At 33.8% G+C, this 11,330-nt stretch overlaps 1 pseudogene; it reads right to left on the bottom strand.

The window, feature by feature from the left end:
• Positions 1 to 1,350: 1,350 nt before the first annotated feature.
• On the bottom strand, positions 1,351 to 4,272 carry LOC111902987 (acyltransferase GLAUCE-like; annotated as a pseudogene).
• Between the last annotated feature and the right edge of the window lie 7,058 nt (positions 4,273 to 11,330).

Below are 11,330 nucleotides of genomic sequence, written 5' to 3'. Positions count from 1 at the left end.
TATGGTGTATTGATTAGTGTGGGGAGTTCTAGTTTCGGTAGCTCGAATGTGAGATTTGTTTGTCTACAGATTGAGGTGAGTCTTCTCACAGTACTTATGGGTCGAAAGCACCAATGTCGACCCACTAAATTATGTTATGTATGAGGCTAGTTCTCTTTATGATACTTGCATGGAAGACCCTAGGGGTATCCCGTGGCATTTGTATAAAAGACCATATGGGTAGCCCATGACACTTGTGTGTAAGACCTTGGGGTAGCCAAGGTACTGCAAGGGAAGACCATGAGGGTAACCTATGACAATGGTATGTAAAACCATGTGGGTAGCCTATAATAATGTATGTTGGTCTGTGGTATTTTGGGGAACTCACTAAGCTTTGTGCTTACGATTTTGTGGTTTAACATTTTCAGGTACTTCCAGTTCGAAAGGTAACGACCCGACGTGATCGCATAACATCCCCTTGATTTTATTCCGCATTGACATTTAATTTCACTCTGATGTTGAGAATATTTTATACTATGATTGATTTGGAACAAATTGGTTGTATTATTGATTTTGGGATGTTACACTTGATGATTATAAAGAGGATTGATTTCTTTTTCTTTGTAAAGTGAAATAGAGTTCAATTGAGTTGTTTTGGTATTCACTGTCATTATTCTGCTGCAACGAGAGAAACAAAAACAATCTACTTAACCTAAAAAGATATTGGAGTGCCACATTACTATCCATGTTGGCTGTCGCATAAGAAAAAAGCCACATTAGGATCATAACAATTAACAAAACGAGGTATATGTTGTTACGTGGTCAACATTGGAAAATAACTCAAGAAGATAAATGCATTGTGCAAATTAAAAATTTTAAAAGTTACGAAAACAAAGAGGAAGCTAAAGTGTAGTGAGTTTTTTTGTCATTTGCCCATTCGTTGTAGTCTGGAGGTGACTATTTACCGACTACTTACCGGGTAAATGGTCAAAAATATTAAAAAAAATCAAGAAAATGGATGTCTTATGTGTCATAAAATAAGAGTAAAAGATCATAACTTTTATGTCATTTGATATTTTTTTAAATAAACAAATATAAAGAACTTTCCAATTGAACAATTAACGAAACGTTTACTGCATGTTTGGTTCAATGCTTTTTAAATTTAATTAGTTCATGATTATCATGGTCTATGTTTACAAATGAGCTTTAATTAGGATAAAGATTGCACAAAGTAGAATGAAACAACTTACAACCAAATAATGATGGAAGATGAATTGGCCGGTTTTGCAAGTTCAGGTGAATATGTTCTTGTAGCTCTTCATTCATCTTCATGATATTCGCTATATATGGTCAAAACCGTAACAGGATCCATACAAAATGATAATTTAATATAGTTTAGACAACTTATTATAGCTATAGTCATATATGTTGAAATACATTACAAATTCAAGTACTTCAGTTACATACTTACATTACATTTATTGTGTGTATACATATATCATATGTTCTTCAAGACCAAATTTACCAAGGTACTTTTTAAAGACTTCAATGATCATGCCAAGAACTTGTGAAATAGGGCCTCAAATTTTTCCATTTCTTTCCTAGGCAAAGCCACCAAGACGTTGACTTCATTGTTGCTCTCTCCGACGATGTCCGGAAATAGTAATATTATATCTTTCCGGTGATAAACCACCGGGCAACTGTACCTTGGTTTCCCCCATGGATACTCCACGTCTGCAAATCCTAATCGCCACCAAGACGAAATCAGAAACTCACCATTTGGAAACCCTTTGTTCACTTCTCCCCAGTCAATCACAGACTGTGCATATTCACCCGTCATCCGTTTAGTACCTTGAGTCACCATCTCCACCAGCTTCGACAGCGGACCTTCTTCAATCTCCTTGCATCGCGCAGATGCATACGCGCTCAGAACAGCGTTGCCGGCGTATGACGGCGGCAGACCCAACCGGGACCGGACGTCTACGGCGTACAGAACCGTGGAAACCCTCTCTGGGTCGTAATCGGTGCCGTAGGACAAGGCTTTGCACCGCCAAACATGGGCGGCAACCACATTGAACCCTGTGATTTTCGCGTTGGTCGAAAAGGGTTCATCTTTGGCCTTCTGCTTGAGGTGGGCTATGTCGTTTGAGGTCAGCTTGAAGATCTTGAAATCGAGTTCACCTTCTGGGCTGTCGAAAACCGTAGGGCTTGGGAGGTCGATTCCGGTTGGGATCTTGAGCAGCTCGGGGTGGTCGAATTGGATCTGTGGTGGCGATCTTGCTGCCAGGAGGTGGCGATCGTTGCAGGGAGTGGTGGCGAGGGGTTTATCAGCAGCCAAAGAAGCTAAGTTTTGTAGGAAGGTTTTGAAGCTTATGCCATCAAAAGTAGCATGGTTTGTTGCGACACCAATTGCAAAACCACCACATTTGAAGGATGTTAACTGTTCAAAACACAGGAAATTTTACCATATTCATTACTCACACGAATTCTTTTATTGATATATGATATGTATATCAACTGGTTAACTAAAAACAAACTGAATCTTTATTTGGAAACAAGTTTTGCAATCATTTAGATGTTTTAGAAAAGATTATTGCAATTTAAGATAAAAATATAATGATTAGTTTTGAACTATGTATTCAAATAAAAGTATAAAACTGATCATAGGTTCGACTTAATAAAGTCAAAATAATAGAACCTAAACGTTGAATAATGGTGACCATGAGAAAAAGGTAAATAACTGCAGTCTTCGGTGTCATAAATAAGAGATGAACAATGGCTACCTGCCCTAAATAATTTTCACTAGGCTTTTTCTTGGCACCTTCACATGTACGTGCCAAATAAGAGATGAACAATGGCTACAACATTTAATATTAGAGTAAAAGGTTAAAAAAGGTTTTTAACATCTCACGTTTATTTATTTATGGGCGTATCTATTTAGTGTATATCATATTATTATCGAGTCAGAAATAAATTTATTATTTTTAAAACCCTCGACTTCAAAGAAAGATGACAACATCTGATACAACTGAGTTACAAGCTTTTGGTGAATACAAGCGTTATTGTCATAAAAACCATCAAGTTTTCAGGGTTTTGTCGGTTTTGCCCAAAGTTGAAATTTATATTCGTTTTTACCCAAACATTTTCAAAAAAATGTTATGTTTTACCCTTTTACCGGTGATAACAGGTTTTCCAGGTTACCATTATATTAAATTCGTAAAAAAACCCTTAAGTTTACAATTTTTTTTGCATTTTTACCCTTACGTTTATAATTTTTTTTACACTTTTACCCTAAGTATATATATATTTTTCATAATATACATATTCATATGATTTTTCTGCTTGAATACGTATAATATGAAAAAAAATACATAGGGTAAAAGTGTAAAAAAATTATAAACTTAAGGATAAAAACATAAAAAAACTGTAAACTTAAGGGTTTTTTGCGAAGTTAATATAATAATAACCTGTTATCACCGGTAAAAGGGTAAAACCGAATATTTTTTGGAAAATATTAAGTTAAAAACGGACATAAAATTCAACTTTGGACAAAACCGACAAAACTCTGAAAACTTAAAGTAGACGGGTTGTATTTATGTGTAGACTTTTATTCTACTTATAACAGACTAACAGTTCCGTTTTCCATAAATATGTTGCATTTTATCACCATAAGATTAAGTTGGAAAACAATATAGTTCTTCAACTTTTTTTTTTTTAAAAAATTAAGACGGGTTGTATTTCTGCTACGTGTATAAGCTCATCGGCAAAACTAATATTTTTTAAGGGCTTTTTTTTTTTTTTTTTGAATTTATCATGTTGTTCTAAACTTTGTAAAGATTTATCAATTAAATAATGTAAATAAATATACCTGAATAATGCAAAGTGGTCTATCATGTATGGCCAAATCATCATAGCTATTTTGTACCAGTTGTCTAAAACCAGGATTTGGATATACCAAGTCACCAATTTAACCTTCCTGCCAAGATTCAAGGTTCAACTTTAACCTTCCTGCCAAGAAATCGTATACAACCAACACCTCACTCAGTGCAGATTTAAGCTTTTCTGCCACTATTTGTGGCGGAAACCGAGGATCCGCCACAAAAAATGGACAGTTTCTACGTTAAAATTGAGAACTTGGTCGATGTTCGATAAAAACATCGACTGTTTTTCAGTCTCATGAGAAGGAAAGATAGTGATGCTGTCATGGATGGTGACTTTGATGTCTTGAATGATTTTAGAAATGAAAGATTTAATAGAGGATTGGTTGAGAGTTCCCATTCTGAAATTTGGTGCATGCTTTGGAATTCTGATTTTGATGTTGGTATACCCTTTTATAAGCATGATTTTCGAAAAAAGAATCAACAAAGATTTAATAAAAAAAATACGAAAAAGGCAAAGAGGACCTTTCTTGTTTGTTTTAGATAAGATATAATGGTCCACAAGGTATCAGGGTCAAGTTGCAAGTACATATTTACTTCTAATTAAATGGTATACATTTTACCATACAGAAAAAGAAAAAAATATATGCTAGCAATCGTTTAACTGTGTCGATCACACGTTCAATAGTATTAAAAACATGAAAGTGATCACACGGCAATAGGATTCATAACATGAAAGTTTATTGATATGAAATACTAATACAACATCAAGTACGTACACATGGCGCCATTAACAGATCGTAACATATTTGTTGTTTTAAATATGAGAGGTATTATTATTGTAACATAGTTATAGGAATTAGGGGTGTAAGTGAGCCGAGCTACTTGTGAGTTATTTGAGATCGACTCGTTAAAAGCTCGACTCGAGATCAAATTAAATGAGCCTGAGCCGAGCTCGAGCCTATATACGAGACTCGTTTATTAAACGAGCTCGAGCCAAGCTTCAATTCATGGGCTCGCGAGCCTAAACGAGCTGAAACGAGCTATATATATATATATATATATATATATATATATATATAGAGAGAGAGAGAGAGAGAGAGAGAGAGAGAGAGAGAGATGCTCGATTAGGTTCGCGAGCCCACTAAATTGTTAACGAGCCGAGCTCGAGCTCGAGCTTCCTCAAAATTAAACGAGCCGAGCTCGAGCTTGGTCAGGCTCGAGCTCGACTCGGCTCGTTTACACCCCTAATAGGACCTAATAGGAATGTAAGCGTTATTGCACTACAATAAAAGTTTTAACATATTACCAGTGGTTTAATTATATTGTTGTGAAAGTGATATAGTGCACCAATTAAATTCTATAATTCCATAGGAATAGGTGGGGTTACCGTTAACAATATAATTAAATTCTATAAATCCATCAATCCAGGGGCTCTTTCTCTTTGAGCTACAACATATATAAGGTGAGAATCGTCAGGATCTTTGATCTAATTTAGTCCAATTAATGTGATTAATTTTTAAAATTAACCTGAAAAAGGGCATCAATGAATGTGATTAATTTGTAAAATTAACCTGAAAAAGGGCATTGTGGTATTTTTACATGTCACTAATATCAAAATCAATTGCTTTCTTTATTTTTATGGAAATAGAAAATTTCCATAGCTTATCTTATCCACCTCTATCTATCTACTTCTGTCTATCTAATTCTAATTCTAATAAAACTAATAAAATAATACATCTATTGCCATGTGGCATCTTATCACCCCATCCCCAGATTTTTTTCCGGCCTAAAAGTTTCAATGTGAAATACTGAAAATACGCTTCAGCCTTTTTGTTTTCCGCTTAATACAATGGAAATATCAAGGTTTGTTTATCCTAATCTGAAAAAATCAGGAAGGGAATTTTCTTTGTTTTTGAAATCAAATCACTCAGATGTATCATTCTTATTCTGGATTCCATTGTTTACAATAAGAAACGTATAAAAAAGATCAATATAAAAACTATAAGGAACTTATAGAATTATAGAACTAATGTTTTAACCCTTACACTTACACTTATGGTTTAAATAAAAAAGATGCATAATATAATTATGCACCTTTATCCATGGAGTCAGATACAGAAAATACAGATAAATTATTAAATAAAATCAATTTAAGTATTTTTAGTTATTTTTTTAATCGTTCCTAAAATCATTCCTAAAATGAAGAATTGAATGATGCCAGACTAATAAAAAACAACCCAGACATTCATCTCCTTCGTTCCTCTCTATCCTCCATGTACGTGTCATGTCATCCGTCTTAAGAAGGTGGAGGATAGAAACGACCGTCCAGAACTCATGTTTAAAAGGACCTAAAATTTTTATAGACTTTATTATATATAAATACGTAAAAGTAATTATTTTTAATTATCAAGTTAATATAAAAAAGTTGCTCAAATTATTTTATATCTTAAGCTATACAGTTATCGCAGTCTAAAATCTTATGGCGGTCAGTTGCCATGATTCAAAATAACGGTTCTCGCAGTGGGATTGCGGTTTTTAATATATATATATATATATATATATATATATATATATATATATATATATATATATATATATATATTAACTGAGTCTTTATATCTTTATCTGTTCCAACTTGTTTCCATTTGGTTTCTTCCGAGTTCCGATTAGGTCACAACGATAACGAAATGCGATTGGGATTATAATATTACAAGTTGTGGGATGATCCATATCAAAGTATTTTTTTTTTATAAATCTGTATAAAAATCCCAAAAACTCAAATAGCGGGAAAAAAAATGGGATACCGGTATTGAAATATCAATGAAATATTGGCTAATATCGGCGATAATCTCAGATCCGATATTTCAAAACACTATTTGAAACCATGATTTTGCAAACACCTGAGAAATGTTGTCCCACCACCGAGATCTCACCAAGATCTAGATTTTAAAGGCCTTTTTTTTCTCTGTTGGCCAAGGCTCAAAATATGTTTTGAACGCCCTGCTGTGATCTACCTCCTCCTCTTAGAGAATGTTTGGCTTAACTTTTGTGAGACAAAAGTCCTTTTTGTAAAAGGGCTTTTTATGAAATGACTTTTTATAAAAGTTGTTTTTTAAAATGTGTTTGGATTAGCTTTTGAAGGGAAAAAATCAAAAGTTAAAGTGTTTGGTTTAATTTTTACATGCAAAATGACTAAAAATGACATATTTACATATTTATTAGGGATAGATGAAGATATAAAAGTAATTTTAATGTTTAACACTGTTGAAAAGTTGAAAAAATCATGATTTTGTGACTTTTCAAAAAGACCAAATTTATTCTATTGAAAAAGTCATTTTCAAAAGTCATTCTCATCTTCTCAAACATCTTTTTGACTTTTTATAAAAGAAAAAAAAAGTTAAACCAAACACACTCTTAATTTTCTCTCCGACGAGATCAATCGCCGATCATTACCGGAGATGCGACACCCTTTGACGATAATGTTTCTGCCTCAAAACCCTAGCCGTCGCGGTAAAAACTCATTGTTGTAAGTTCACCGCTGTGAAACCATGTATTTACAATTATTGTCGCTTTCAATTCGCTCTCCTTGGTTGATTTCACCCACAATTGTTATAGCATCTTTGTTCCTCGATTTGTTTTTCGAAGAATTACCCACTTACATTGATTTTTTCTTGCTTTGTTTATTAATATTTTTTCAAGTATTTGGGATTAGTGTTTTTTTTTTTTTTTTATTGAATTTTGTATCAATAGATAATCTGATTTTCGATCGGTGCTTATTTTTTAAATGTGATTTTTTATTTTTGAAGTTGGGCTGTTACGAATCTTTTGAGTTCTAGTCGAATTATGATCGTTACGCTTTTGTATCTTCTTAAATTGTATAAGCCTTAGAAAGCATCGCATTTTGTAAGTAATTTTTTCAACCCATTTTTTATGTTTTTTATATCTCAATGCTCAACATCAATTTTTATCAACAGATCATTGGAAGAATTATATGAAGCGTCAATAACCTAATAATATTCTTGCCAATAAACCTCAAAATCCTCTCAATCAGCACCACCTAGGATCGCATCGGATACATTTTTGTTGGTTCTTTGCAACAGGAAACTACACACAATATGGTACATCTAATTCATTATTTTTAATTCTCAGTACACAAAGAATGGTAGCTGTGATTCTTTCTTTTTTATAATTTCTGTTTGGAATACCGATGTTCACTTATTGTTTGTTTAAGACATTTAGATTCTTAATCTAACTTGTGCAGGTAAGTTGTTTGGTTGTTTAATTTAAAATCTTATATTTAAGACATTTAGATTCTACGCAATTGTTATGTGCACTTTTATAAACAAGTTTTGTCAACTGGTTTTTTTATGAAGTTAATATTTTTCGTATGTGTGCCATTTTAATATACACATGTTAGCATATGAGGAAAGGCTTGACGTTGAGATACTTAAGGTAGCAAAAACAATATTGTGGAATGGAACCAAGAATGCATTAAATTACTTGCTTTAGCATATTTAGGGAATGTATTTAGAAAATGTATATATATATATTCATAACTGAACATGTGTATGTTCATTACTGAATATTTGTATGTCTAGTATTGAACTTGTATGAACATGATATTTTTTGGGTTTTGTAACAGTGTTCATCTATGAAAATATATTCATAACTCAACATGTGTATGTTCATTTTTGAATATTTGTATTTCTAGTACAGAGCTTGTATAAACATGATCATTCTTTGGTATTGTAAAAATATTCATCTATGAACATAAGCATATTGTATAACTACTCTCGGTATTAATGTTCATTTGTGAACATAGTCAAATTGAATACATTTTATATTCATTTTTGATCAAAACATTCATACATATTCATTTGTGAACATGTATGTGTTGGATTAGATGTATAAGTCAATAACTAAATTGATATATACTTGAATTATTAACAAATTTCTTTTGGGTTGCCCTTGTAATCGAATATGGTGACATTTAAAGTTAAGGCTTCTCATCATCTTTCACCTCTCAACATCTATATCGTCTTTCATCTCTCATCATCTTTCATATACCCATCTTTACCCAATATATTTATAAGTATAAAATTACATATAGATTTTTAATCAAATAAAACATGTATAAATCGTTCATCTAGCATTGATATCGTGAACACAGATAATAAGCACATATAACATGTTGTATTACTAAATACTTCATATGTATGTGTAAGATGAAAGTAACTATGCACTCACTTGTTAAAGTAATGACTCCAAACTCGGCCAACGCTTCGTTTCTAACAATTTTATTTTCCTTCGACGAAACCTAGTATCATTATCACTAGATTTTAGTTTAATATTTATTGTGACTAATTATTAGTCTGGATTTATCATTAACTCAAGGTCTACTGGCAATATTGTTTTTCTTGTATTATATAAATGTTAAACAATACTTTTCAACTACTATGTACAGACATGGGCCAAACATGAAACACCGGATGGCAGGACCATTTTGGCATTAAAGTGGTTCTGAAATCCAACAACCCTATGCGGCCCTTCAAACTAGATTCCCCGTACCGTGAGCAGTTAAAATGTATTATAATAACACATTGTATAATTTATAATACTTAGCACGTATATTGTTTATAGGTTCATAATAACAATAATGAACTTAAACATAAGTTATACTTAAAGTAGGGTAAACATAACTCACTTACAAGGGCGTTTAGAGAGGACCTAGACTCTGCGCGGACAGAACTTCTGAGCCGAACGCTCTTCTTATCGGGGCCTCTGGCGCTCTAGGACACGCTTCTAACACCTAGGAGGTGCTAGGGAAAAGTTTAGAGGGTTTAGGGGTGTTTGGGAGAGAAATGGATGAGAAGATGTGACAAAAATAAGTGAAAATGCCTTCTGTTTATAGGCCGCATGCAGCCGCGTACGTTGGGCGTACGCATTTGATGCGTTGGGCGTAATGGCCAAAATAGCAGTACGTTAGGCGTACTTCGAGTTACTCTAGGCGTACTCCATCCAGGTGTCACAATCTCGTTCCAAGCCATGGGGAGGAAGGTGTGACCCAGATCTTGCCATGTGTCACTCGCTGGTTAATCCTAAACATTAATTATCTTTTTAAATTCCGCAACTTTTGTATACCAGCTCTGTTTTTGACGTTCTTTATATCCACGCGTAGGTAGCGACGTGATCTACAACTTTCATTTAGAATTTTTCGGCTAATTTTGACTTTATGTTTAAAGTTATGTTTTAACACTCTTAGACATATAAAGTTCGTTAAAAATTCATAATTTTGTCATCCGACGTCCGTTTTCGTCTGTCTTTATATGGTTGAGTTCCTATTAATGAGATCTTCAATTCTCGTTTAGTTTGTGTTGGCTAACAATCGATCAATCTAAAATTTGATTTTCGGGTAGTGCACTGTTATACAAAATTTTAGAAAAATCATAACTTCCTCATGCGAAGTCAGATTTGGACGTTCTTTTTATGTACGTTCTCGGTTTACTGTCTACTACGATTTTCATTCATATCGCTAAGGCTAAAAAGTTGTTTATCAAAAATTCACTTTTTACGATACGCGGCGTTGTGTCGATTTAGTCGTAAAACTTCGACGGGTCATAACTTCTTCGTTATAAGTTGTATTTTAGTGTTCTTTATATGCACATAATCCTGTTGAACACTAGCGCTCAACCCTAGGAGGAAACTCCTGTTGAACCAGTTGACAAGTCATTACCTCTTTGACGTTCCTCTTGAGTTAGGATGGCATCGGAGTTTTGTGGTTTTCATATTACTATGGAAGGTGAAACGTTTATCAGTGATAGTACATTGGTAAATTTGGATGAGCCATCTAACTACAAGGAAGCCATGGCAGGCCCCGAGTCTGCAAAATGGAAAGAGGCGATGGACTGCGAGATTCAGTCCATGTATGACAATTAAGTTTGGGACTTGGTTGACAATGTACCAGGTCGTAAGACGGTCGGGTGCAAATGGATCTTCAAGAAGAAGACCGACATGGATGGGAAAATACACACATATAAGGCACGATTGGTTGCAAAGGGCTTTACTCAAAATCATGGAGTTGACTATGACGAGACCTTCTCACCAGTAGCGAAGATTAAATCTATAAGGGTAATCATATCCATAACTGCATTTCATGATTATGAAATATGGCAAATGGATGTAAAATTCGCTTTCCTAAATGGAAAGTTGGATGAAGATATTTACATGAGTCAGCCAGAGGGTTTTATCGATGCAAATAACCTAATAGAGTGTGTAAGCTTGAGAAATCCATTGGATTGAAACAAGCGTCTCGTAGATGGAATCTTTGTTTTGATGAGAAAGTCAAAGAGCTGGATTTTCAAGAAGCGAGGATGAGTCTTGTGTGTATGTCAAGGCTAGTGGGAGTGTAGTTAGCTTTCAGGTGTTGTATGTAGATGACATAGTTATCAAAGGAAATGAAATTCCAACCTT

This window comes from Lactuca sativa, chromosome 9 (genome assembly GCF_002870075.4).
Source record: "Lactuca sativa cultivar Salinas chromosome 9, Lsat_Salinas_v11, whole genome shotgun sequence".
Taxonomy (NCBI): domain Eukaryota; kingdom Viridiplantae; phylum Streptophyta; class Magnoliopsida; order Asterales; family Asteraceae; genus Lactuca; species Lactuca sativa.
Note: the sequence above shows the minus strand (reverse complement) of the source record. Positions and strands in the feature narration are given on the sequence as shown.